The following is a 26,947-nucleotide window of genomic DNA, read 5'->3' as shown; positions in this document are numbered from 1 at the left end:
TATCTCAAAAATTTTAACCCAGAATTGCTCCTCTCTAAAGGAAATATAGGGACAAAGAATGAAGCAGAGGTGGAAGGAAAGGCCATCTAGAGACTAGGGATTCGGTCCACATGCAGCCACCAAATCCAGTCACTATTGCTGATGACAAGAAGTGCTTGCTGACAGGAGCCTGATATAGCTGTCTCCTGAGAGGCTCTGCTAGAGCCTGACAAATACAGGTGAGGATGCTCACAGCCAACCATAGGACTGAGCATAAGAACCCAGTGAAGGAGTTAGGGGAAGGACTGAAGGAGCTGAAGGGGTGTGCAACCCCATAGGAAGAACAACAATGTCAAACAAAGCTCCCAGGGACTAAACCACCAACCAAAGAGTACACATGGAGGGACCCATGGCTCCAGCTGCATATGTAGAATTGAATGGACTTATCTGGCATCAGTGGGAGGGGAGGCCCTTGGTTCTAGAAAGGGTCCATGCCCCAGTATAGGGGAATGCTAGGGCAGTGAGGTGGGAGTGGGTTGGAGGGTGGGTAGGTGGGTGGGGGAGCACCCTCATAAAAGCAAGGGGAAAAGAGAGGGATAGAGGTTTGCAGAGGGGAAACTGGAAAAGGGGATAGCATTTGAAATGTAAATAAACAATATAACTGATAATAAGGGTAAAATAAAATAACAACTGAAACTTGGGGGTGTTAGCAGCAGATAGGGAACCCAAGTGAGATGCTCATAGACTGGCTCTTGAGAAGCCCAGCCAGGATCGTCCTACTCATATCCTTCTGCTGACTCTCTTTCTGCACAGATTCAGAACACTATTCAATGCTTTGAGCAACCTTGTTTATCAGCCTCCACCAGAATTAGCTGGTATAGCCCTGTGCACATTATAGGTCAATTTCCTTGACCTGCCTTTCCTTCCGGGATGGTCAACCTTGTCAAAATGAAGGAATTTAGAACCACTATAAACTAACTTTTGAGTATATCTGTGAGGGATTTCTAGATTAGGCTGAGGAGTGAAGATTCATTCTAGATGTGGGCAGCACGGGCCAGTTTATGGTTTGACATCTTGGACTGCATAAAAAGAGAAAGTACACTGAGCTCAGAGCAATCACCTCTCCCAGCTTTCTGACTACGGTGACAATGTGACCAGTCATCGACAGCTATTGCTGCCATGACTCCCCTACTATGATAGTCTGTATCCTTGATCTCTGATCTAAAATACACTCTTTTGTCCTACCAACACATAAAGTAACTCATAAACTAGCTCAACACCAGCCTTGGACTACTCAGGTTTCCAGGTAATAACAGAGAGACTGGCAACCCCACTGCAAAGGAATTGCCCCTTTTAGAAACTTACGCTGGTCTATGAAATAGCATCCCTTCATTCAATTGAAATCAATGTGGATATGGCTCATTAAACAAAATCCCATATAAGAAAAGGTAAATTTGGTAACAAGTATTTATTATAATAAAGAATTCACTGTAGGATAGCATTAAATAACTAGCTTCCTGAGTGCACTTACATAAAGTCTTTTTAAGAGCACTGCCATTATAGAAAGTGAGCTAATATTTAAGCTGAACATACAATGACTCTTTAGGGGAAAGAATTCTTAACTACTGAGAGTAATTGTGGACTTGCTTTAAATTTAGGAAGTCTCTAGTTTCTATGGGGCCACTGTAATAATTCCTCCATCCCAGGGTATGGCTGGCTCATCAGAAAGGACACAACTTGAAGAGAAGTAAAGTCTTCAAGGGATGTAGGGACTGTGAATACCTGCAAGTCAGATTCTCAGATTCTATTATTTTGTCAACATGTAATAACTGGGTTATTGTTTATGAATCAATTGAAATGATCACTGGACACATTTGTAACCACTCAGCAAATGCTAGGAACTATTGAAATTGGAATTCTAGCAATATGTAGTCATTAAAAATGTGAAGGTTCGCTAACTGTGGCAATGTAAATCCTGTTGAGTTTTTAATTGAGCAAGTTTGTTCTGCTGTTCATGAAATTCAGTTTAAATTGTTCACTTCATATTCTTCTTTGAAATTTATCCAAGTATTACAAAACAAGTGTAATTTTTTTCCTTCCATGTGAAAGAGTGTATCAGGAAGGGACAGCAAATCAAATGAAAAAGGAGGAAAGATACAACATTTAAAGGAGACCTTCTTTATTTGCAGTTATCAATGTTATGAAATTTTTCAAGCTTAAGCTCCCCCGAAATAAACTCAGATGTATTAATAACCTGCTTCTTAAATGTGTGAATAATTTGCAAGAGCTTAAATTGTCTGAGTTCATAGATCACAACAAGAAATAAGTCATAATATCTGGGCTTTGAAACTGTTTACTTCTAAAGTCTGCTATCTGGGCAGATAATGTTAATATCCCAGACTAGTAATATACTCATTTCACAAATTAGGAAACAATATAAATACTTAAAATTAAGTAAAATCAGAGACTAATTATTCAGCCTGCAGATATATGTAGTTTGTATACAGTTGTTTTCCAGTGTTGTGAAATGTAATATTATCTTTTATGATATTCCTTTCTGTTTACAAAATGAATTATCTTCACTGGAGAAAGTGCAGAAATACACATGGAAAATAAAACCCATCTATTATTCATTATTATCTTGATATCTGGCACAAAATGGGCCAGAGCCAAATGTTATATTTTCCTTTCTTTAATTGCAATCATATGTTCAGAATTTTGTGATCATGTAAAAGAGGGTAAGAAGGCTTCACAAAAGACTTCACGGTTTCCATTGCATGATAATTTACCCTAAATTATGTAACCATTCATTTTGTTATGAATTTAAGTACCTTCCAATGGTTCTTCACATTAAGTAATGCTGCTTTGCCTACGATGACTCATACATCTTTAGCCTCATGCAAAATTATTTTCTTAAGAGAAATTCCTAACAACTGAATCACAGGATTAAAGCACCTGAGAGTTTTTCGTGAGGTTTTTATGGACCAAATTGCTTTCCAAAATAATTGTACCAATTTACAAACCCACCTGCAGAGTCAAAGACTGATTCCAGTTATAATAAAGTCTTTACGTTCGTGAAAATGTATTCCTGCTTGGTATGATTTCCAGGGACACTGCACTTTCCTTTGTAACACTTAACAAAATTTGAAGTAAGGTCTCTTTCCCTATTTAATGTAGACGTCTCATATTAACTGTAACCCTGGCTTTTAAAAAAAAAGAAAATTTATACATTTTCACCATTAACATTACCATTAATACAGGCCTGGGGAGAGAAAAGACCTTCTCTCTTGGGTAAATGGAGAAATTGGTTCCTCAGAGCGTGTTCTTCTAAGGATCAAATAACAGAAATAGCCAAGCAGAGATCCTTGAGATAATTTTTTATGGTTTTAAAAATCATAATAACCAAAGGACAATTTTTTTGGTGGTATTCACCATATGGTCTGGTATTAGACTCTGGAGAGAAAATGGTGATTTCAGAGAGATGGAATTCCCTTCCGATGATGTACAAGAAGCTGTAGATTGCACAGAATTCCACAGCACTCACATGGTGGATAAAGATAATAGTGCCAGGAATCTGAGGTGTGGTCAGCTAGTTTACATGTGAGTAACGATGCATGCCCTGTCTTTAAAACACAGAACAAGCTCCCTGGAGAGCCAACCTCCTCATGGCCATGAAAATGAGTAGAAATCTGAAATTGACTCAGGTGAGGAGATGGAGGCATCTTTAGGACATGACAGACACTAGGAATAAGGGGAGCACCTAAGAATCAATGGGGGCAACCTTAACTATGACTCACAGCACTGGGGGATATGGAACCCGAGGAGGCAAGCCATCTCCTGTAGCCAGGCAGGAACCCCAGCAGAACAATCAGAACACCAACCCACCCACAAAACTTTCCACCCTAAATTTATCCTGTCTACAAGAAATACAGGGATGGGAGAGAGGGCAGAGACTGAAGAAATGGTCAACCAATAACTGGCCCAACTCCGAGACCTATTTCATGGGCAAACACCAATCTCTGACACTGTTAATGATATTCTGTTATGCTTGCAGACATGAGTCTATCATGGCTGTCCTCTAAGGAGGTTCCACCCAGCAGCTGACTCAAATAAATGCAGAGAACCAAACAGTGGATGGTAGGAAACTCTTATGGAAGAATAGGGGGAAGGATTGTGGGCCCAGAAGGGTAGAGTAATACCACAAGAGGACCAAGGAATCAACTAATCTGGACCCTTGGAGCTCTCAGAGACTGAACCACTGACAAAAGGACATATACAGGGTGGACCTAAGCCCCCATGCACATATGTAGCAGAAAGTATAACTTGGTCTTCATGTGAGTCCCAAACAAATGGAGTGGGGGCTGTCCCAAAAGCTATTGCTTGTCCATGAGATATATTCTTCTAGCTGAGCTGCCTTGTCTGGTCTCAGTGGGAGACAATGTGCCTAGTCCCAGAGAGATCTGATGTGCCAGAGTGGGGAGATATCCAGGGGGTCCCCACCCTCTCAGACGAGAAAAGGAGGATGAGGAGGAAGGATTGTGGGAGGGAGTGACCGGGAGAGGGGCTGTAGGCTTTTGATCTTTCAAAGCCTACTTTAAATAGGGTTCTTAAATGATTTAACCTCTCTTCTATCCCACCATCCACCAGAGGTAGTGAAAAAGAAAGGTTTTAGGATACAGGGAAGGGAAACTGTTTAGAAATGGTTCTTCGGAGCAAATCCAGACTGCATTGTCAGGATATCAGCAGTTCAATTCACATGAATCATCATCATCATCATCATCATCATCAGCAGCAGCAGCAGCAGCAGCAGCAGCAGCAGCAGCTCGATGCAGAAGAAGCAGGGAGGCTCTACTGTGTGCGGTTTAGAAGTAGTTACTTGGAATGACTTCACCCTCCAATTGCCAGGATACCAGCAGTCCTGTGCAGTCGTGTCAAGATGGCAAACACAAAATCAGCAATGATGGCACAACCCAGCAGAAACAGCCAGGCCTCCACCAAATCGGCCTGAGTCAGCAGGAGCGACCAGAGTCAGAAGGGATGTCAGGATAAGGTCTCTGCTGTGCCTCTGTCATTGAAGTGAAGATCAGCAAAGACAAAGCCTTGAGACCAACAAGGTATTGCAAAGTTAGCTGTCCAGGCCCACTGTCACTGTCCACTGAATGCTATTTATACTCCCTCCAAACATCACGTGTCCTCCCATGGGTCTTGCCTCAGCAAAACACTGCATGAGTCTGTATTAACTGATGTATCCAGAAATTTTCACTTCATTCTGCCAATCAACCTGAGTCTATGGAAGCAGCAAGAAACCGCCAGAATATCATCAGAAGTTTTTTGTGCATTTCTTTCTATGAAGTCATGACAATGACCACTAAGGAATGACAAGGTGAACCGATATCATTCAGTATCAGTATCTGTTGGGTTATATTTGTATTCCTTCTTAACATTATGTGTCCTTTCACGTGTCTGCTTTAGCAAAACATCCTTTCACCTGTGTGCCCCAGCAAACCATCATTTGACATAACTGACTTTCCAAAGAAACCAGAAGTCTCCATTTCAGGGTGCAATGAGTGGATGTAAAGTGAATAAAAAATAAAAAAGAAAGGAAGGAAGGAAAGGAGAGAGGAAGGGAAGGAGGGAGGAAGGGAGGGAAGGGAAGGAAGGAAGGAAGGAAGGAAGGAAGGAAGGAAGGAAGGAAGGGGGGAAGGGGAAGGGGAAAGGGAAGGGAAGAAAGAAAGAAAGAAAGAAAGAAAGAAAGAAAGAAAGAAAGAAAGAAAGATCACTGAAATATAAAAGGGCTTTTGCAAATGGAGGAGAAAAAAAAATCCCTTGGAATGCCACCACATAGAACTCCTCACTTTCTCCCACAGAATTTCCATGTGTAGATTCCTAAATGGGTGTTTATCTGTGCGTGAAGCCCTTGGCTAATCCACCCTTTTGTTCCTTTGCGATAATACTGAATCACGTATATTGAAGGTAGTAATGCTGTCATTTTAAGTTGTATGGCCCCATTAAGTTGTGAAACTTGGTCTCGATTCAGAAATAAGAATGTCCTGTCCACTAGCTGTCATAGCACAGTCCTCAGTTTGCATTGCTACAGAGCCAGTTTGGAAGGAGGAAATGTGGATTACTCTCTTCCCAAAACCTGTTCCTTAGTTTCACATGTTTTATTTTGGTTCCTTGTAGGCTCTCCGTGGCTCTCCATGGGCTCTGGGGCACAGGCAGAGAGAGATGTGAAACCTTATTTTCATCCTACAGTCTCTTTGGGGCTCACTTTTTGGCCATTGCCACTGTGCTGTGTGACTCCCAGGCAAAGTTTACATTTCCTTACTGCTCTGTGCCACAAGGACCCACTCTAAGTCTCGTTTGCCATCTTAGAAAGTCTGCGGCCAGAATTAAATGGCTTCAGCCAGTTCTCCCTGCTCTCAACATTCATTTAATTTATGAAAAAAGTATTATAAATCTTTCACTCCTACAAATGGGCAGCATGCAGCAGACGTCCCCTGAAGTCCCTCAGCTAGGAGAACTGCCTCCCCCACTGCTCCCTGCAGGGCTTGGCCGTGTCCTTGAAACACCACAGAGGACTGTGCTCTTGGATTGAGGAGGGGAACAGGAATCAAATTTCTTTTACTGAACTTCAGTTGAAATAAGTGTGATAGATCCTTGGAAAAAGACAACAAAGATAGCAACAGCTACACAACTAAATCCACCGAATTTATCCAAATATTTGGAACTGAGGGACAAAACTGGGTGTGGAGATGATGCTAAAAGAGAAAGACAAAAAGCTGGGTGTCTATAATGTCAACCCTGGAGGCTGAAGCAGGTTGAGTTTGAGTTCAAGACCTTCCAGGGTACGTAGTGAATTCTGAGCTAACCTGCATTAAGTAGAAAGGCCCTTATGGTGGTAGCAGGTGCTGGCGTAATGCACTCACTAGACTTAAATATTTAGTCGGGCCTGAGGAAGTAAATGCCCAGTGTCAAGTGACGAAAAAAAGGAAATAGACAAGCAATTGTATAGAGAATATTTGGAAAAACAAGGCACAACAACATAAAACAGGTAGGCGCAATTAGCCTTAAAGAGAAATGATCAGCTAAGGGGAAGAGGTCTACTCGGCATTCTGAGGTTATTTTTAAAAAATTAGACACAATAAAATAGACATAGCTGTCTAGAGGGACTTTATCTAATATATTTATAACCAGTTCCCTCCCTAAAACAGTATTTCTAAGGTGTAAACCTGGCTTTCCTTTTCAATATGTCCTTTTCACAGGATTATTTGCCAGCCTATGCCAGCATCAGCATCTCCTGCAAATCTGCAGCATGTTCTTCTCACGTTCTCAAAACGACCTTGTAAGTATAGGGTGTGTGAATGCAGGTCTCTGTGTGTGTGTGTGTGTGTGTGTGTGAGAGAGAGAGAGAGAGAGAGAGAGAGAGAGAGAGAGAGAGAGAGAGAGAGAGAGATGGATGCTAAGGCATCTGTGTGCCTCAGCCTGGCCTTGAATTTGAGATCCTTCTGCTCTGGCCTCCTGAGTGCTGAGATTACAGGTATGTGTCACCATATCAGCCCCCTTCATGGGCTCCCCTAACATTTTCATGAGTGTCCATGAAGTCTGCCTTGACCCCCTCCATCATCTATGTTTACAAGTGTCTTCTCATGCTAATTTATATTCAAATATGTATTTCATTCCTGAGTTAAGATCTATCTCCATGAGGGATAGACTGTATCCTGTGCTGTATCTAGACAATGCTGTTTTGCCTTAATTTTAATCATGGCTTTGATATCTCTTTTCCTACAAGACAAAGTCAATAGTGTTGAGCATACCATACCACTCCATTATGTTGTGACTAGTAACATAATTGGAGTTTTCCGCATCAAAGCTTTGAACATGCACAGATGGAAATCACACTCTTTGAATTCCCTTAGTAACTGCAATGCAGACTTCATTGTTCAATACAAAAATTTTAAATATTAATCAAATGGTAGACGTGAGACACAAGGAACTAGATTCCAGAAGGTTCTCTATGATGTTCTAACAAAGTACTACAGACTTAGCAGCTTAAACCAATACAAATTTATTATCCGAGAGTCCAGGAGATTGGAAGTCTAAATAGAATATACAGAGGTTATAATCAAACAGTCTGCAGTGCTGTGTTTCTTCGGGATACTTTAAGGAAGAATCTTTGCCCTACTTCTATACGAATGCTATAAGCTAATAGCACTCCCTGGATTCTGGCTTTCTCCCATGTTCAAAATTCCCAATGGTGGATTCCATCTTGACTTTGTATTTGTTCTGACATCATTATAGCTTGCTAACCTTCTCATTCTCATTTTAGAAGCCCTGTGATTGGATTGGGCCAATGTGAATAATCTCAGATAATCTCATTTAAGGATCAGATGGTTGTCCACCTGGTTCTCTCAGTGCAATGTACCTCACATATTTATAGTCCTGGGATTCCTCTCTAGGCATCATTGGAGAGCCATTATCCTGACCACATTATTGACAGAAAACATAATCAATAAATGACTCAAAATATATTTTATGACCACAAAGAAATCTGCTATAGGAGACATGGAAGAGACCATGAGAGTCACACCAGAACCTGAGATCACATTATCCTGGTTAAAGGGCCAGGAATTGCTTTTAAATTAGATGACATTGAAATCAAAGTCTTAAGAAGTGCTATACTTTCTCACCACGGTTTTGACATGAGATAATATTTGATGGAAGTAATTCTGAGCTAAGAAGACAGTAGGCAAAAATGTTTATGTACGTGAAACAGTAAGACAAGGTACTGCAAATTGAAAGTGCTTTAAATTCTGTGAAAGACTATGTATCATACTAAGATAGAAACCCAGAGAAGAAACACAGAGAGAGAGTTCACTAGAGGAAAAGAACTTCCCTTAGTGTTCAAGTTCACAGACTTTATCTTTAAAATGGTAATTAACACATAGATGTATCTTTAAGCAACAAATTGGTATGCTAAGTTTGAGGATTTTTTTTTTTTTGGTGGGGACAGTTCCTCTCATCAGGACCCCTTAAGAGACTAGTGGTGAGGGATTCAGCTTTGGTCCAGTCCAGAACCGATGAGGCTGAACTGATTGAGTTGCAGAGAAGAGTGAGGAAAGCATCAGCTAAGAGACATGATAGGGAAGATTCAAGGACTGGGTGAGTGATCAGCTTGGGAGTATGAAAGGGAGGCTAGCTTCAGAGTGGCTCACAGGGTTGGCGTAATGGACAGAGCAGATCCAAATGCAATCAGTAAAAGAGAAGTGTGTTTACAGTTAAACCGAAGATGAGCTTTGATGGAGATGGGTTGACTTCAGGATGGTTGTAAGAACTTCATATGAAAGTTCCCAGGCCTGGCTAAGGTATTTGATTTATTTACATGTGGGGCATACCTAGACAAAGACAGTGGTTGAGTTATAGAGGGAGAAAGGAAGCTGAGTACAGACACAAAAGCAATCACAAATCCAGCATGGGTAGACGAATATCCAGCCCAAGGAAAAAAGAAATAATGTGGAATAAGAAAAATAAAGTCACAAAATTCAGATGAGACTTTGAAGAAGGATGATCAAAGGTCTATTATCAAAAAGCCAAACATGAAAAGGGTCAACGAAAGCCATTGGGCATGACGGTGAGAAGAACATCGCTGACCTTAGCGACTGTCCCAGAAGAAATGCAAATGAATCCTAAAGGATATCCTAGCGCTAAAGGATAGTGATAAAGGGTACAGACTGTGATTTCCATGTTTGTAGCTCTGAAAGAGCAATAATAATAATGATTGTTAATAAAAATCTAAAAAGTTTTATTGTGTTGCATTTTATGCAGCAGATAAAGAAAGAAGGGTTTTATATCTGTCTTCCCATAAAATTCTTCACCATAATTTCAAAAACAGTTGAGTGCTTCTTTCTCAGAAGTCTCATGAAATGGTCTATGCACCACTGTGAATGTCTCAATAACAGAAAGGGGGAAAAATGTCTCTTGTGTAACCACAGGTTTGGTGTACAGAGGAAGCTAATGAGTGCTTTTTAAATGTATGCAGACATGAACGATCAAAACATGCTGGTTGATTGACCAAACTTTGGAAGCATAAAATGCTCACCTATGAGGGCTGAGAAGTGGATTTTCATCAGGTCCCCTCGTCACCAAGAAATATGACACACAAGCAGTATTCAATATATTTCTTTATAACCAACAAACAAGAACTGGCAGAACATGTCCCCCCATAGGGATTTAATTTTCATTAGAACGCTTTCTTTATTGCTCACGCTACCCTTTCTAATAAGTAACCTAAAGCGAAAAAGTCCCCAAGAGATGATTCTTTGGAGAGAGATTCAGTTTGTTGTACAATTCCTGCTGCCCTGCCCCATCAGCATTGGGGGATCACAGGCAATATTTTGTCCACACATTGAACCTAGTGAGGAAAGAAAACATACGGTGACTCTTGGAGAGCTTGACATGCTCCTTCTAAAGTCGTATCTAACCTTCATCCATTGTAGACGGAAGGTGAAAGACATACCTGCTTAGAACCTGAAAGAAGAGAGGCAGCTGCGTCAACCATAAGGGTGAGAGTGACTGCATTCTGGGTACAAGATGTGGGTCTTGTGGTCAATAGCTACCATTCCAAACCAGGTGCAAATCAGATCTTCAAAAGAAATTCCTGGAGAAAAGATGCTGTGATGGATGACCCACAGAGGTAGATCCTAGTCCTGGGTAAGGAGGTTGGAGAGGTGACAAGAAGTGATCCAGAAGAAAGGTAATTTCCATGCCAATGGGATTGCAGGAGGAGCCCCATCCAGGAGTGCAGATGGGAGGTCCTCAATGTGTGTGACAGAGCAGTAGATGGAGATTGATGGAGATATAGTAGGTTCAAGGGACATTTCAAAGCAGGACAAACAAGGCTTGGTGCCTAACAGCGGAGAGACAGAAGTCAGGCAAAGGGGTGAGTCTCGGGAAGACGGTGCTAGTATCCAGATGAACAGAATATATAGGAAAAGAGGTCCTAGGAAGAGGGAATTAGAGGGTCAGGCCCTCTGTAGAGCAGTTTCATCTCAGATGTAGATTCAGTCAGGTGTTCTGTGTGAACTAACGTTGCAGCCAGATCCATTATTAAAGCCTTAAGAATTTAGCACAAGGAACCAACATGCTAGTGGTTGCTCATTTAAGACAGGGTCTACTTTCACAGCCATCTAGATTCTTTTTCTCTGTTGCTTCAAGTTACTCCCTCTTGTTTTAAATTACTCTGAAGGCAAAGTGACCCGAAGGAGCCACCATCCCATAATTTTCTCTCCATGAAATAAAGGAAAGGGGGAAGGGGTATCCAATAGTTTAAGGAGAAACTGGGTTAAGTCTGACAATTGTCCAAAAATGTATCTTGGTGGCAAGAGATCAGAGTCCTCTTAGTAGTGTTTTTTATCCCCCCCTTCAATGGTCTGCTTCTCCCTCCCAGTCCTAACAGCTAAATCAAGAAGAATTTGAATTATACAAAAAAATAATAATAATAATGAGCAGTAGACATTCATAAATGACTCACTGTTTTTGTTAACTTTAATTTTCTTTATTCCTTAGACTGTTTTTAAATACAGTATTACATAAAGTCACCTGTAATAACTTCTTAGTCACCTTCCTTTCCTTCTTCTATTAAATTTATCAACTGAAAGTTGGTGTTTATCAGAGGTGGGCCCATGTTCTCCTGACCTATATATGCCTGTATTCGTGCTGCTACTGAAATTACCCTCCTTTCATTTAATAATGAACCACACCTTCTCCTGGTGATCACATACGCTCCCTTGCCATATGCATCTCAATAGAATTGCGGGATTGATCCCACATTGTACATCTTTGTATTTAGTATGTAATGTCAAAATAACTTTGTGGTTGATCGACCCATATTTATTCCATGTCCAACATATTATTTATAAATATCAGATGATTTAATTAGTACTATTATGATAATGTATTGTAGAATATGACTTTTATTACATTTTTATGATATACAATAATGTTAAGAATTTTTTTATAATTTTCAGCCACTTAGAGATTATATTTGTTCTGTTTCTATAATTAAAGTAACAGAATAAAACACTCTAGGAAAGATTTATTTGGGCTGATTGTGTCAGAGGTTTCAACCCATGGTCTATCAGCTTCATTTTTTCTGCACTGAAAAAGAACAATACATCAAGAAGTCTGTACCAAATTCAGGATGTTCATTCCAGCCAGGAAGCAGAGAGACATGACGTGGCCAGGAGCAAGAAACATCCTTTTTACTGGGCTCCAACTTATAGTCCTTTGATACAAATTTCTTGATGTATTCACTCATTATTTGAATCAAGGCCATCATGATCCATCACCTCCCAATAGTGCTACTCCATGGAGACTAATCCTAACACACAAGCGCTTGAGAAGACACTTCATACCCAAGCAGGAGGCCTTATTTGGAAAATGCCTTCGCAACGACTTTGTCCATTTAAAATTTTTTTTTATATTGTCTGTGTATAAAACCATTGCCATTCCACTGAATGTCTGTAAAGATCAGAGTACAATTTTCTGGAGTCCTGCCTTCTCTCTCCCACCTCAGTGAGGAAAGATCCCTTTTGTTTCTGCAGCACTGTTCACTCCAAGTTGCCAGGCTTTTGAGCTTTTAGGTAATTCTCCTAAGTCCACCGTCCATATTGCCATAAGCATGCTGGCATTGCAGGTGTTAACCATCAGCTGGCTTTTTATATAGGATCCTAGGGATCCAACTTAGATAATCAGGCTCCTGTGGCGAGTCCTTTCACCCAGAGTCAACTTACTGACCCTCTTCGGTCCATTTTGAAAGGTAGCTTACCTTTTCCTTATTGAAATTATATTTCTTCATTTCAGTATGAAACTCTTATCTAGACACACACATTACATGTTGCTGATACCATCTCACAATTATTTCCTTGTTTCTCCACCATTCCGGGCTATAATTCCTGGTAAATGGAATTGGAAACCTACCCTACATGCCCTTGAGCTACCTTTCTGGTGGACTTTTAAAAAACCTGTTCTCTCTATAATTGAAGCTCATAGCACATTAGTGTTTTCTCTGCATTTAGAGTCTTCTGCCTGTTGAATTCCAGTGAACGTTAATTGATTTTTAGCTTTTTAATTACACGAATTGAAATAGATTCTTTTTTATATAAACAACACTAATGCGTTCTTTAATATCCTCTTTCTCATTTCGGTGCATATATTTTCATTCGTCTGCATATGTGACATGTATTATTTATTTTAAAATGTTATTCAAGTTGTTCTATGAAATTTACTTCACTGGAGTTTTGAACTGAGCATTGATTTCTCAAATGTTTTCTTGTTTTTGTTTTAAAACTCTTTTCTTACATTGGACTATCTTCTGGTTTTCTTAAAATCCATCTCTCTGGGCTCAATGACTCTGTCCCTCTTATAGCTTCATCTCCTCCACATCCTCAGGATTCTGTTCTACCCAGGTATCCAGTGCTTCTGTCTTTTGTTGTTTCATGGTGTATCCAGTCATCAGTGTATAATATTAAAATGGTGAGATTAAAAACCTGGTCCTGTAGCTCTGTTATATCTGATGCTTTTCCAGACCTGTATCCTCTTTCTGATAAACCAAGACCTGGGTAGCAAGATGATTATGATGGCAACAATGGCCAAGAAAATAATCAGGTGATGGTGATCATAATGATGCTGGATGTTGTTTAGACATCGTGTTAGGCACCACGAGGTGCTACATTCATTCCCCTACATTCAAACAGTGAGGCTGGGCCCAGTTTTCTCTTAGGATGTGATTCATTTTTGTTGTTGTTGTTCTTGCTTCATAAATAGCCGATTCTTGACCACCATACTCAATCCCAGACCCATAGCCTAGAAGATATGTGACGACTTAGTCTATTTCTGTGTGTTTCATCCTTTTTTATTCTCCTTTATTGGATCCTGTTGTTTAGAGAAAGAGTAGGAACCAGGACAATTTCCTGCATGGCAATATATACAGGAAAATAAATGACACTCCCATCTTGTGGCTACCAATGGTTGTTTAATTGGATTCAAGGTCCACTCAAGAGGAAGGAAATAATACTTTGTATTGGCTAGTGATGTCATGGACCTTGGAAAATAATCTACTACAGCCACATGGCTGGACCAAACCTTGCTACCTTCTAAGTCTTATCCTAATACCTATGGATAAGTGTAGCTGCCACTCCTTATCAGAGAAACCTCTTCTGTCAAGGAATTGAAGGCTTTAAGAAACCACAGCATCGTCACTGGGCTAGGATTCTAAGTTAGTCATTTAAGGGTTGCAAAGTAAAGAGTAATTTTAAATCAGAAAGAAGAAATAGAAACTTCAAATTTCCAATTTGAAACTTACTCTGTTAGACTTTCTGAGGGTTTCTAGGTGATTTTACCTTAGTGTATCCTCCTTGAATCAAAGCAAATTCTAAGAGTACAATGGGTGGGAGTCTGGGGGGTGGACTAAGCTCAGTTCTCACCGTGCAAGCATGAGGACCTGAGTTTGATCCCCTGCACTCACATAAAACATCTGAGTATATGTTATGCATCTTTCGTCCCAGATCTAAGAAGGCAAGAGACAGGGAGATCCCTGACCACCTGCCTACCAAAATCAGACTACCCCAAGTCTTAGTGAGTGAACAGGCCCATGGCTGCTGAGGAAGGGGACCCAATATTGACCTCTGGACTCCATACATACCCTACACATATAATCATATACATATACATGGCATATGTATACTCACAAATATAAGTATCCATAGATGTTTGTGCATGCGTTTGCACACACACAGGGACACACATACACACACACACACATGCACACACACTTATCTAGCTGCACACATAGAAACACAGATACAGATGCGCACATACACACTACTTCTGCCATTATGGATTGTACTAGAACCAAGGTTAAAGTATTATAAAGCACAAGTTCAGATCTCATAGCCACAGGCTGATCCTGAGATTCTAAATGATGACTGCAAAAGGAGCAAAGATTGGTCAGGTGGCTTCCCCTTGAAGGTTTTCTGTTACAATCTCCCCTGCCGTCCTATTCTAGAGAGTCTTAGCATGATTTTGAAAACTCAGTTAGGCCGATGTTTATCTTGTTTGCCTTTAAAAGGAACCAACAGCCTTGTGGTGGGAACTGTGGCCAAGCCTCTCCTTAAAGACTGAGTCTTCCTGCAGCTTTGCCTTCCCAGCTCCTCCTTCCTCCCTTCCTCTCTCCCATTCAAGCTTCAGGAAACCTCTTCTCTCTCTCTAAAGGCACCTCAACATCTGTGAGCTCAGGACCTAATTGTTCTAATAGCATTCCCAAGGTCCCTTGCTCAAGGCCATTGAAATCACGGGGCCCTTTGGACCTCCAGCCAGTAATTCATGGTACTTAGTCAAACTCCTTTCCCTCCAGCAGCCCCCACCCCCAGCCCAGTCTGCTCCCCTCCCACCCCTCCTCCTGTCCTCTTGCTCTCAGTCTCGGGCGCTCTTCTCACACCAGTCTGAGGCAGCTTGATCACCTGCCAACTGGTATTGATTTTTGCTTCCCAATCTCCAGGCTGGATGGAAGGAAAAGATTAAAAACAGTTTGTCAGTTTGAAGTTGAATAAGAATTCGGCACAAGGGACATCTCAGAAATGTGAGGAAGTGGCGGGGGAGGCTGGGGTGTGGGCAGTCAAGGCCAAGGGAAGTCCTCAGGGAGTTTAACCCTTCAGTACAACAGGCCTGACTTTTTTTTTTTTTAATAGAATTGTGCTGTAATCGTACACACTCTCATAGACTCAGACACGCTCATGAATTTTCTCTCAGCCAGCAGCATCCTCTGAAGTTTAACAGGGACTCTTTCAGGTCCTGGGACACCTCCCCGCCACCCCCACCCCCTTAGCTTATTGATGCCCACCGCCACATTAAGTTCCAGCTTCTTCCTGCAGGGTCTCCTGGCCCTTACAAGGAGACAGTGGCTCTTTAGGTCTCTGTGCTCTGTGGTTCTGAGGGTCTCTGGTCCTGTGCCTCTGAGCTCTGCCAACAGCCTCTGTCAGAATCCATCTTATAGGTCAGACACTGTCCTTGTCAAGATAGACTGGGAAGACTCAAAAAAAAAATGAGCTTTGCCAGCTCACAAAAGATCCTTTGGTTGTTTTGTCTGCTGTAGAGATGAAAAATTATTTACAAGCATCTGTAGAAAGCCTGGCTGGCCAGAGCACAGAGAGTCAGCATGTGGAGGAGTCAAATCTACGGTACTAACATTTTACTCAGAAAGCCTTTACTGGTCTAGAGTGCAGGGGTCATGTTGACAACATTCCCCGTTTGCCTCAATATTCTTGGTAAGTATAACAACTACACAAAGTCAAAAAATTAAAGACTTCCCCATGAAACATCAGGATGTAACCTGGGCATGACGACACACTCACACACCTTTAATCCCAGCACTCAGGAGAGAGAGGCAGGCCCATTTGAATTTGAGGACAGAGAGTTCCAGTTCAGCTAGGGCTATATAGTGAGATCCTGCCCCCTTCAAAAAAATAAATAAATAAAAATTGGAAAAAAAAAGAAAAATCAGAATTTGTAGTTTTTGTCAATATACAAAAAGAAAATATTCCACTCAGTAGATGCAATCCTCTCTTCCCTTCCCAGTCATTTCGGTGCTTATGGGTTGCACAACATGTAGCATAAGGGGGGTGGGGGGAAGGGAGAGAGAAAGAGAGAGAGAGAGAGAGAGAGAGAGAGAGAGAGAGAGACTGCCTTCCTGCAGCCCATATCTAAAGCATAAGCTATTCTAGTTGACCTCCCTACTCTGCCTAATACGAATTGCCACAGGGTATTAGCTGAATATCACTTAGTTGGGTAAGCCACTGGTGTACTCTGTAGAAGTTGGATTTTCATCTGGATGGCAAAGGAAATTGGGTACTCATTGAAACTGGTTGGGCATAGGAGGGCCAGTCTCTCTCATGCTAGTACCACAGCTAGATGGATAAAGAGCAAACATCTTTGGTTCTTCTCTCTATTCTTGGTGATGGGATGGGGCGGAATAGTCTAGTTCTTCCTTCCTCTTCCTCCTCCCATCTTTCCCATCACATGGGCTGTACCTCATCTGCTTCTCCTTCTCCAGAGTCCTTGATATGTGGTCTCTAGCTTATCTTTTGAACATCCTCTAACCTTATTCTCAATCCTGACTATTTCTAGGAGAGTACATCCTTCAGATTGCTACTGTGGCTGTGTGGTTGGTGACTCCATACTTCTCAAACCTGGCCTTTACTCTGCTTCTCTGTTTGGATCATGTCTTTATTACTTCTATAATGAACTGCATATTCATTGGCAAAGAGGATAAGGATTAAAATCTCATTTGGAAAAAAAAATGTCATTTGGCCCTGGAAATAACTGCTACATAAAAACGATCAGAAAACATTCCTCCCAGTAGGTAGATAAATGGATGCCAGGATACTATATCTATTCCAACCTCAAACAGCCATCCATCCTTCTCCCAAATGCATTTGTGTAGGACAGCAGTTTCCTGTTACGTTGTAATAAATTGCCACAAGTATGCTACCTTAACAAAATATATTCATTTATGGTTCTGGAAAGCAGAAGTTAAAAATCTGTTTACTGGACTAAACTCAACCTGTCTGTCAGATGGTGCTGGTTCCCACTCCAGGCGGTAGGGGAGCATCTCTTATCTTGCCTTGTCTAGCTTCTGGAAGTCTCTTTGATTCTTGGTTTTCTGCCAGGGTCACTATTACCGATTGTTTCTGTCATCACATCTCCAACACATCTTGACCTTCCTGTCTCCAACAACTATACTGGGAACATGCAGATAATTCGGGGTAATTTTCCCACCTCCACAACTTCACCTATAAATAACTTCTGGAAAACTTCTGCTACTTCAAATCACAAACCTCACATACTTGGAGGACTGGCATTAACTTAACATATTACTCAGGCTTTTTATTCACATAGTGTAAAGATATACCCATTAACTACAACACTACTGAGCTGGGCCTGTTACTCCAGCAATGAGAAGGTAGAGACAGAGGGCTGTCCCAATGAGATGATGGGCTAGCCTACATAGCAAATTCTAAGTTGGCTAGAACCACATACCAAAACTTGTTTCAAAAACTTTTAAGGGGGTGGGGGTGCCGAATTGTGGAGCAAGAAGAGATTAATTGGAGTGGGCAAGGAGAAAGCAGGTAGAAGAGGGAAACTGGGAAGAAATACAACACTAAAAACTTTTTCTTAATGCACTATGGAAACCCACTGCTGTGGAAGCTTCCTAAAATATCTTTGAATACATGCGTAAAAACAGTTAAAATGGAATTATCCTGCAGTAGGGTAATAATGCCCCTGTTAGACACCAAAGAATAACATCAAAAATATCCAATGCCAGGAATGTGTTTTATTTTTCTTTGTGATTCATTGCCCAGTGAGGTCCCAAAGATACCCATACATTATAGGTCATGGACAGTGTTCCTGGCTATTCTCCATGACTCGACAGGGAGGTCCTGTTGCTAACTATATCATATACTTGAGTCATAGAAGACGGAGAAATCAAGCTTGAACTGTCTTGGAAGCTTCATCCCTGCCAGCTAGTTTTCGTAATGCTGGAAGAGACTATGCTTGCCACCAGAGAAGAAAGTAACCAAGAGTCTTACCCAGCTGTGAGCCCTGTAAGTGACAACAGTTATTGGCCTCAGAAGATCTTGACCACTGGTACAACTGTGGAATAAATGTCCTAGAAGCAGTCAACCACTTTCTGGGTAGAGTTAAGGCTCTCTCCATGAAAGGAAACCCATAACTGGTATCATTATTGGACCAAGATCCTGTGGCTAGACAAATCGTAGACCTTTGAAAGAAACTACTGCTACCATACTGCGAAGTCAACATATTATTTGAGGAACTCCTAACAAGGTGTCGTTATACTCATGGTCTAAGAGACCTCTCAATCCTCAATACATGAGCTTCTGTTTGCAATAGATGACAATCACTACGGGGACCCACAATTGCCCAAAGTCTGTAGAATAAGAGACTACAGAATGTTCAACCTTGATAGAACATATGGACCGCACTACCATCCAGAGGCTCGGGGACCACAGTAGAAGATGAGTGTAAAGAGAGTAAGAGCCAATGGCTGTAGATGACTACAATGAATGGTGTCTTCTAGACACAGCAGGACAGGTGCACATATGAACATGCTTGCAGCAACATGGATGAAACCTGGGCAAGCCCAAGACAGATCAAATCCCAGCATGAGAGACAAGTCACTCAAAGTTCTAGCCCGAGGTGAGAGTCTATTGGCAACCTTAGCTACTGGAAGAGAAAAGGTTAATTTTCTCTGAGAGTTTACCACCACACCCCACACCCCAGTAAGCCCATCACACTCCAGTGGATAACCACACATCCAAGAATATTTGAGTAGCACACATTGCCCTTGATTGGGAAAAAAAGGACTCAAAGTTGGAGATGAAGGCACGTGAAACTTTTTTCAAGGCTAAAAAATACCCAATATAAAATTTGATTGATCACAGACTAGATATCGATTTGAAAATATGAACAGAAAAGCAGAACAGAGGAATAATGATTCTAACTTGAATGCTCCTAACAACATGGAATAAAAACACAAAGAGTGAAATATTAGCCATAGAGAGAAGCAAAAGCTGCTTAGTGGAATTCGTCACCTGTCTCTCAGTGATTAGTAGGAAAAGTGCTACTAGAATATGCAAGCTGATTTTATATCACTGTGCTGCACGTGTGGGCTTAAACACCAATGGTAAGTTATAGAAAATTACTAATGCATTAGTTAATTTCGTTTGTCAGTTTCACTGGGACACGAAATGCAAAGTGTTTGGTTAAATATTATCCTGGGAGTGTGTATCCCTTTAGAATTACCATTTAAATTTATAGACTGAGTAAAGCCATCAGCTGCCTTCAGTTTAGGTAAGCGTCGCTGAATAAAAGATCTGAACTCATCTATGTGTTTCCTGAATGAGCCCATAAACTGTTATTATTGGGCTGGGGGCGGGGACAGACTGAGACCGATGGAAGTCAAATGCAGAATATCGTCCTGCTGCTGGCTATGCTGCAGGACAAACAGAGCCCAAATCCGCACTTTGAAAGAGCCTTTCATCGATAGATGAGGTTCCCTACCTCTGTGGAAGTGACTCTTGCTAAAGACCCATTTTCTTTCTCAGCATTAAGCTCCCTGTGCTCCGAGTATGAACTATGAATTTTCTGGGAACCGTAATGGACTCAGAAAAGCAGCTGTCATGTGAGACAAGATACCTTGTTCTGAGGACCAGATTTGCTAGTTGGTGATCCTATTTGACTCAAGCCTTTACAGGATTGAAGATGGGGCAGAATTGTGATCTATAGGAAGATACACAGAAGGCCCTGTGATACCAAAACTGTGTAAGATATCTATAATGAAAACGAAACAAAAAATATTGTGATAAACCAAACATCTAACGAATAGACACAGGAAAAATGTGTTCATAAATTAAGAGTCAATACAGTATTGTAAAGCTGTCACGACTGTCCAAACTTATCTACAGTATTTATACAGCCCTGGATTCTTAATTGAAATCTCAGAATGAAATGTGTGCACTCCACCTCTGTATGTGGTAAAATTTGCTGAAATAACGTGGTATACATGTCCATGTAAAGGACATTCTTCTAAAATAACAACAAAGCTCATTATGTAAGGTAGTTATTTTTTTATTTCTAATGATTAATGCTGTTTTAAAGTTAATTAATTGATGAGAGAAATAATGCTGCAGTTCACTAAGAAATCGTACTGTACGGGGTCAACTGAAATATCTATGGTACAAATCAGGCTCAACCATTTTCAAATAAGCCCCCAAAATATTCATGTACTGCCTTTAAACGATAGATGCAAATGCGTGGTATTGATGTATAAACATTGAGGTAAGCACTAAACCGTGAACCTTGAGCCAAGAAAAAGAAGGCGTGAGCAAAGAGTGATTGACACCTGCATTGTATTAAAAGGAAAAGTTTCTCTCCAACTAGAAGCACGATGAGACAAGGCAAAGGATGAAGCGGAGGGGGAAAAGGCATTGCCAGCACATTTAATACAAAGGCTAATACGGACGACCGAGAAAAATCTCTTAGCCGTCCACGGGGAAAACATAACCACAAACGGGGCAGCCTGTGAGGATGTACTTTCAAGAAGAAAATATTGGAAAAGCTAATAAATACTTAAACAAAGAACACATAGTCAGTCAGTCCCCAGTGTAATTAGCAATAAGGAGATTAAAAATTAAAGTCACAAGAAAAGCAGCTACCCAGGAGCTGAGACGCACTTTTGAAAAACTCATAGAACCGAATGTTGGCAAGAAGGCGGGTTATTTAACGCTTGTCTGTCCTCCTGGTGAGATGGTAAATTGGCACAAATGCTTGAGACGTGGTTTGGAATTATCGACTAAAATTTCATATACCCGTAACCTCTGACTCAGAAATTTCATCCTCCCCACCGAAGTCTGTGTGCCCATGCGTAGAATCCTGCACAAACGTGGTCAAAGCAACAGGCTGCATGATGCCACCTGTGCGCCACCAACGAAATTAAAGCCAAAACGAGCTGTAATCCCTCAGTACAGTAATAGGTTGTAAGGAAAATAAAGGAATTAGCACTGCATGTAACAAAATGCATGAGTCAAAAATCTCTATAATAAGCCAAAATGATTAAGTAAAAATATTTAAAAAATCACCAAATATGAAATAAAAACCACAGTCAGTTTTAATTATGTCTTACAGGATAATTACAGGCCACATTTTAGTGGCCAGATTTTTTTTTTTTTTTTGGTTTTGATATTGTATTTTTATTTATTTTTATTAATTTTTTTTATTAACTTAAGTATTTCTTATTTACATTTCAAGTGTTATTCCCTTTCCCGGTTTCCGGGCAAACATCCCGCTCCCCCCTCCCCTTTCTTATGGGTGTTCCCCTCCCAACCCTCCCCCCATTGCCGCCCTCCCCACAACAGTCTAGTTCACTGGGGGTTCAGTCTTAGCAGGACCCAGGGCTTCCCCTTCCACTGGTGCTCTTACTAGGATATTCATTGCTACCTATGAGGTCAGATTCCAAGGTCAGTCCATGTATAGTCTTTAGGTAGTCAGTGGCCAGATTTTAAAAGAAGCTGGGAATTAGACACCATCAAGAGCAAAATATTGTTCCCCTTTATGGAGACGAGTTGAGCTAATTATTAAGTGACGGCTACAGGGGATTCGGCAATGAAGTGTCAATTGGGTACATGTCTCAATATGGCTGACAGATACATGCCCAGGCATCTAATTCATGATAAATCCATCACTTTTTGTACTGTCGTATTTTAAGGGGTACTTTAAGGAGATGAATATTGGCAATTGTTCTGTAATTGGAAAATGCTTGAAGATATTTTCTTTTATATATATTTTATATATACATGGAATATTTTCTATCTGGTAATCAAGTATACAATATTAATGTGTAAAATTTCTAGAACAGTGGTTCTCAACCTTCCTAATTAATTTAATACAGTTTCTCATGTTGTGGTGACCACCACCAACCATAAAATGATTTCCTCGCTATTTCATAACTGTAACTTTGAATACTGTTATAAATCAGAATGCAATGTGCATGCTATCTGATATGTGACCACCACTAAGGGTTGTGACCCACAGGCTGAGGACTACTGTTCTACAAGGTAAGCAGAAAGAAATGGTGGCCTTTGTAATTAAGGAAGCAGTTTCTGACAAGGTAAAATTAGAACAGAAACTAGAATATGACTTTAAAAATGGAAACACTTAAACAGTTGGGGCAGAGTCCTGATAGGTGTGGAGACGCCAGGCATGGGCTCAGATTGTTGGTGGTACTGCCCAACAGTGAATTTGCACTGTCAATGAGGAAGACGGAATTGGGAGCCAGGATCAGCTTTCTCTTCATCTGCTCATGTGCAGCCTCAGAAGAGATCATTAAAAGATTTATTTTTATTTTGGAATCAGAGTCCCCGGAAAGCCTTAAGCATAGGGATAACATGAACCAAATAGCATTTTAAGAGCATCCTCATGGTCGCCTTGTGACACATAGATAGATGATAAAGTCCCTGAGAGAAGAAAAGAGATATGAGGCGATGGCTATAAGGCAGGTGACTAAAGATGTTTTCCCAAACCAGAACGGTCCTGCAGGAAGTGGTCGGAAGGCCCTACATGCTGGAGAGAATTCAAAGGCGGAGCTGATGGACAGAGAGGAGGAAATCAAGAAAAAAATATCGAGATGTTCAGCCTGAGAAAGAACTATTTACTGGGTGAACATAGGATCATTCCGTGTACAAAACAATGTAACAAAGTCATCTAAAAGAGATCGCTTTCCACAAGTAAATGTAAGTTTCCCGATATGGTTCAAGCATTTTACTGGTCAGGGATGTTAAGAGCAAAGTGGAAATAAAGACTAAGTGTGAGTCTCAGCCTCTCACTGGGGAGATTAGTTAGTACTGGAAAGACTAAATTCCCAGTCCAGTGTGCTAACAATGTCTAAGCTGGAGTCGGCCATCCTCAACTGAATTTCACGTTCTGCCACTTGGCAGCAGTAGAACATGAGCAAGTCACTTTGTCACGCTGTAACTCAAATTCCCCTTCTGCAAATGGCTCCCTATTATTCTAGGGCTTTAAGTTACATCATTAGGTTGTTTGAGATCACTCTGATTTTTTTTTAAATGTAAACATTCCCAGTTATAAACTTTCCTCTTAGGACAGCAAAACTGCCCCAGAGGGGCTGAGAGGTTGGGCATTTGTTTCCCTACATTTGTACTCATGCTTCAGTTTCCTTCCTGATTTCTTCAGTGACCCACAGTTCACTCAAAAGTACACCATTCGCTCTCCGTTCCTACAACGCCTGTAGTGATTCTCGGTCTTGATGGCTACCTTTACTCCACTGTAGTCTGATAGGATGCAAGGAGTTACCTCAATATTCTCAGATTTGCTGAAGTTTGCTTTGTGGTCTACGGTGTGATTAGTTGTGGAAAATCGTTCCCCACGCTGCTGAAAAGAAAGCATATTCCCTGTCTATGGCATGGAATATTCCGTATCTCCATAATGCAGTTTATCTGTGTCATAATTTAGATAATAAATATCTAGGGTAATGTTTAGCTCGGATGTCTGTATAGATGAATCTACCTCTTCATAGCTATAACAGTGGGTATTGATGTTTCCCACTATTTTGGGGTCAAGACATGTGTGGCACTTTACATCTTTTAGTGTTTGTTTTTACAAAGCTCTGAAATTAAGAATGTGAATGTTTATGATATTATTTCATTTTTATGGACTATTCCCTTCATTGTGATGCAGTAGTGCTCTTTGTCTTCTGATTAAAATTGTTTTGAAAGCTACTTTACCTGACATAAGCTTAGCTGCTTCTACTCGCAGCTTCTCCTAGCGTGGGAGATTGATTTCCACCTTTGATTATCAGTTTGGGATGTGTGCTTTTTTGTAGACAACAAATAGTTATCACTCAAATACAGATCCCAACTTTTAAATTTGTTTTGTGCAAGTAAAATGGTTTTGAGAATATGGGTAGACTATGAACATAACAGAGCGTGGTAAATGACCTGGAAGTGGAAAGGAGGCTAATGTTATAGGAGGGCTCCAGAGAGAGGTCATAGGAGGGCACCAGGGTCAGAAAGGTGATGGGGAAAAAGAGGGGAGGGAAGCAAGTTTATTTGGAAATGTCCTTACACGAGTAAATTCTTTGTAAGCTAATAAAAACACAGGCTACTGTATAGGTCTCTTCTTGGTGTTAGGATTAAATATTAACAGCATAAAGAACTTGTAGGGTTTCTAGAATATAATTAGATTCTTTCAATAAGTGTCACACAGATACCTTTATTTTTTAAAAAAAGGATCCAGCTGACTAAATGGAAGCAATTAATCCACAATAAGAAGTCAGTCCTACTGCTGTCTTTCTATTTGTATTTATTTTTGATAATTTCATAACAAACACAACATTTTTAGATCATATCTCATATTTACTCCCTCTTTTCTCCCTCGTGGACCAACCTGCACACTTAACTCCTAAATTTCGTTCTTTCTTTTTTTAACTATTTATTGATTCTTTATGAATTTCGCATTGTGCACCCCAATCCCACTTATCTCCCTATCCCTCAGTATTCACCTCTGCCCTTGCAACCTCTTCCAAAAAGAAAACAAAAATAGCACTAAAATAAGAGGGGGGAGGAGGGAGAGGAGAGGGAGAGGGAGGGGAGGAGAGGAGGGGAGGGAGGGAGAGAGAGAGAGAGAGAGAGAGAGAGAGAGAGAGAGAGAGAGAGAGAGAGAGAGAGAGAGAGAATGCCTGAGAGACCAAGGAGTGCTGGCACAGACAATGCCAGCCAATCGTGGACTGCTGATTAGAAGACAAGCTTTCTTGGGGCTCAGGTGGAGAGTATAAGGATCTTACAGCAGCCTTGCTGTGGCATTTCTCACCTGCTCCTGGAGTCTGTGTCCTTGATTCTTTGCCACCTCACCTCATCTCCAACTCCCAAGGGCAGGCAGTAGTCTAGGGCACAGACAGCACCACTCCCCATCCCCTCTCCCACCTAGTTTCCTCCATCCATCTACCTCTATGACTATTTCATTCTCCCTTCCAAGTGAGATTCAAGCATCCTTGCTTGGGCCTCCCTTCTTGTTGAGCTTCTTTGGGTCTGTGGGGTGTGTCGTGGGTATTCTGTAGTGTTTGGCTAATATCCACTTAGTGAGTACATACCATGCCTGTCCTTTTGGGACTGGGTTACCTCACTCATGATGATATTCTCAGGTTCCATCCATTTGCCTTCAAAATTCATGATGTCTTGGTTTTCAATAACTGAGTAATATTTTATTCTGTAGTTGTTCCATGTTTTCTCTATCTGTTCTTCAGTTGAGAGACTTCTAGGTTATTTCCAGTTCCTGGCTATGAACAATAAAGCCACTATGAACATCGCAGAGCAAGCGTCCCTGTGGTGTGGTGGAGCATCTTTCAAGAATATGCAGGATTGGTATAGGTGGATCTTAAGGTAGAACTATTCCTAGTTTTCTAAGAAACCACCAAATTGATTTCCAAAGTGGTGATGCAAGTTTTCTCTCCCACCAGCAATGGAGGAGCTTGCCGCACATTCTTGCCAGCATGAGCTATCACTTGAGTTTTTAATCTTAGCTATTCTGATGGGTGTGATATGGAATCTCAGAGTCCTTTCAATTTACATTGATTAAGGACTCTGAACACTTTTTAAAGTACTTCTCAGCCATCCAGATTCCTCTGTTGAGACTTCTGTTCAGTTCTGTACTGCATTTTTAAATTGGGTTATTTGGGGTCTAACTTCTTGAGTTCTTTATAAGTTTTGGACATTAGCCCTCTGTCAGATGTAGTGTAGGTAAAGATTTTATCTTCTGTATCGATGAGTTCAAGGCTATTTCCCACTTTTTGTTCTATTAGATTCAGTGTATCTGATTTTACATTGAGATCTTTGATCCAAGTGGATTGAGTTTGGAGCAGTTTAATAGATATGGATCTACTCACATTCCTCTACATGCAGCCATCCAGTTATACCAGCACCATTTGTTGAAGATGCTTTTTTTTTTTTTTTTTTGTATTGTATGGTTTGGCCTTTTTTTTTTTTCCAAAATCCAAGTGTCTATAAATCTGTGGATTTTTTTTCTGAGTCTTCAATTTTATTCCATTGATCAACCTGCCTGTTCCTACACCAATACCATATAGGTTTTATCCCTATTGCTCTGTAATACATCTTGAGGTCAGGGATGGTAATACCTCCAGAAGTTCTTTTACTATTCAGGATTGCTTTAGCTATCCTGGGTTTTTGTTTGTTTCTTTGTTTTCCATATGAAGTTGAGAGTTTCTCTCTAAATAACTGTGTTGGAATTTTGATGGCAAGTGCATTGAATCTGTAAACTGCTTCCCAAGTAAGATGGTCATTTTCACTATTTTAATCCTACTGAT

The sequence above is a fragment of the Rattus rattus genome, chromosome 10, assembly GCF_011064425.1.
Source record: "Rattus rattus isolate New Zealand chromosome 10, Rrattus_CSIRO_v1, whole genome shotgun sequence".
Lineage (NCBI taxonomy): Eukaryota > Metazoa > Chordata > Mammalia > Rodentia > Muridae > Rattus > Rattus rattus.
The sequence above is the reverse complement of the archived record's forward strand: the minus strand, read 5'-3'. Positions refer to the sequence as shown.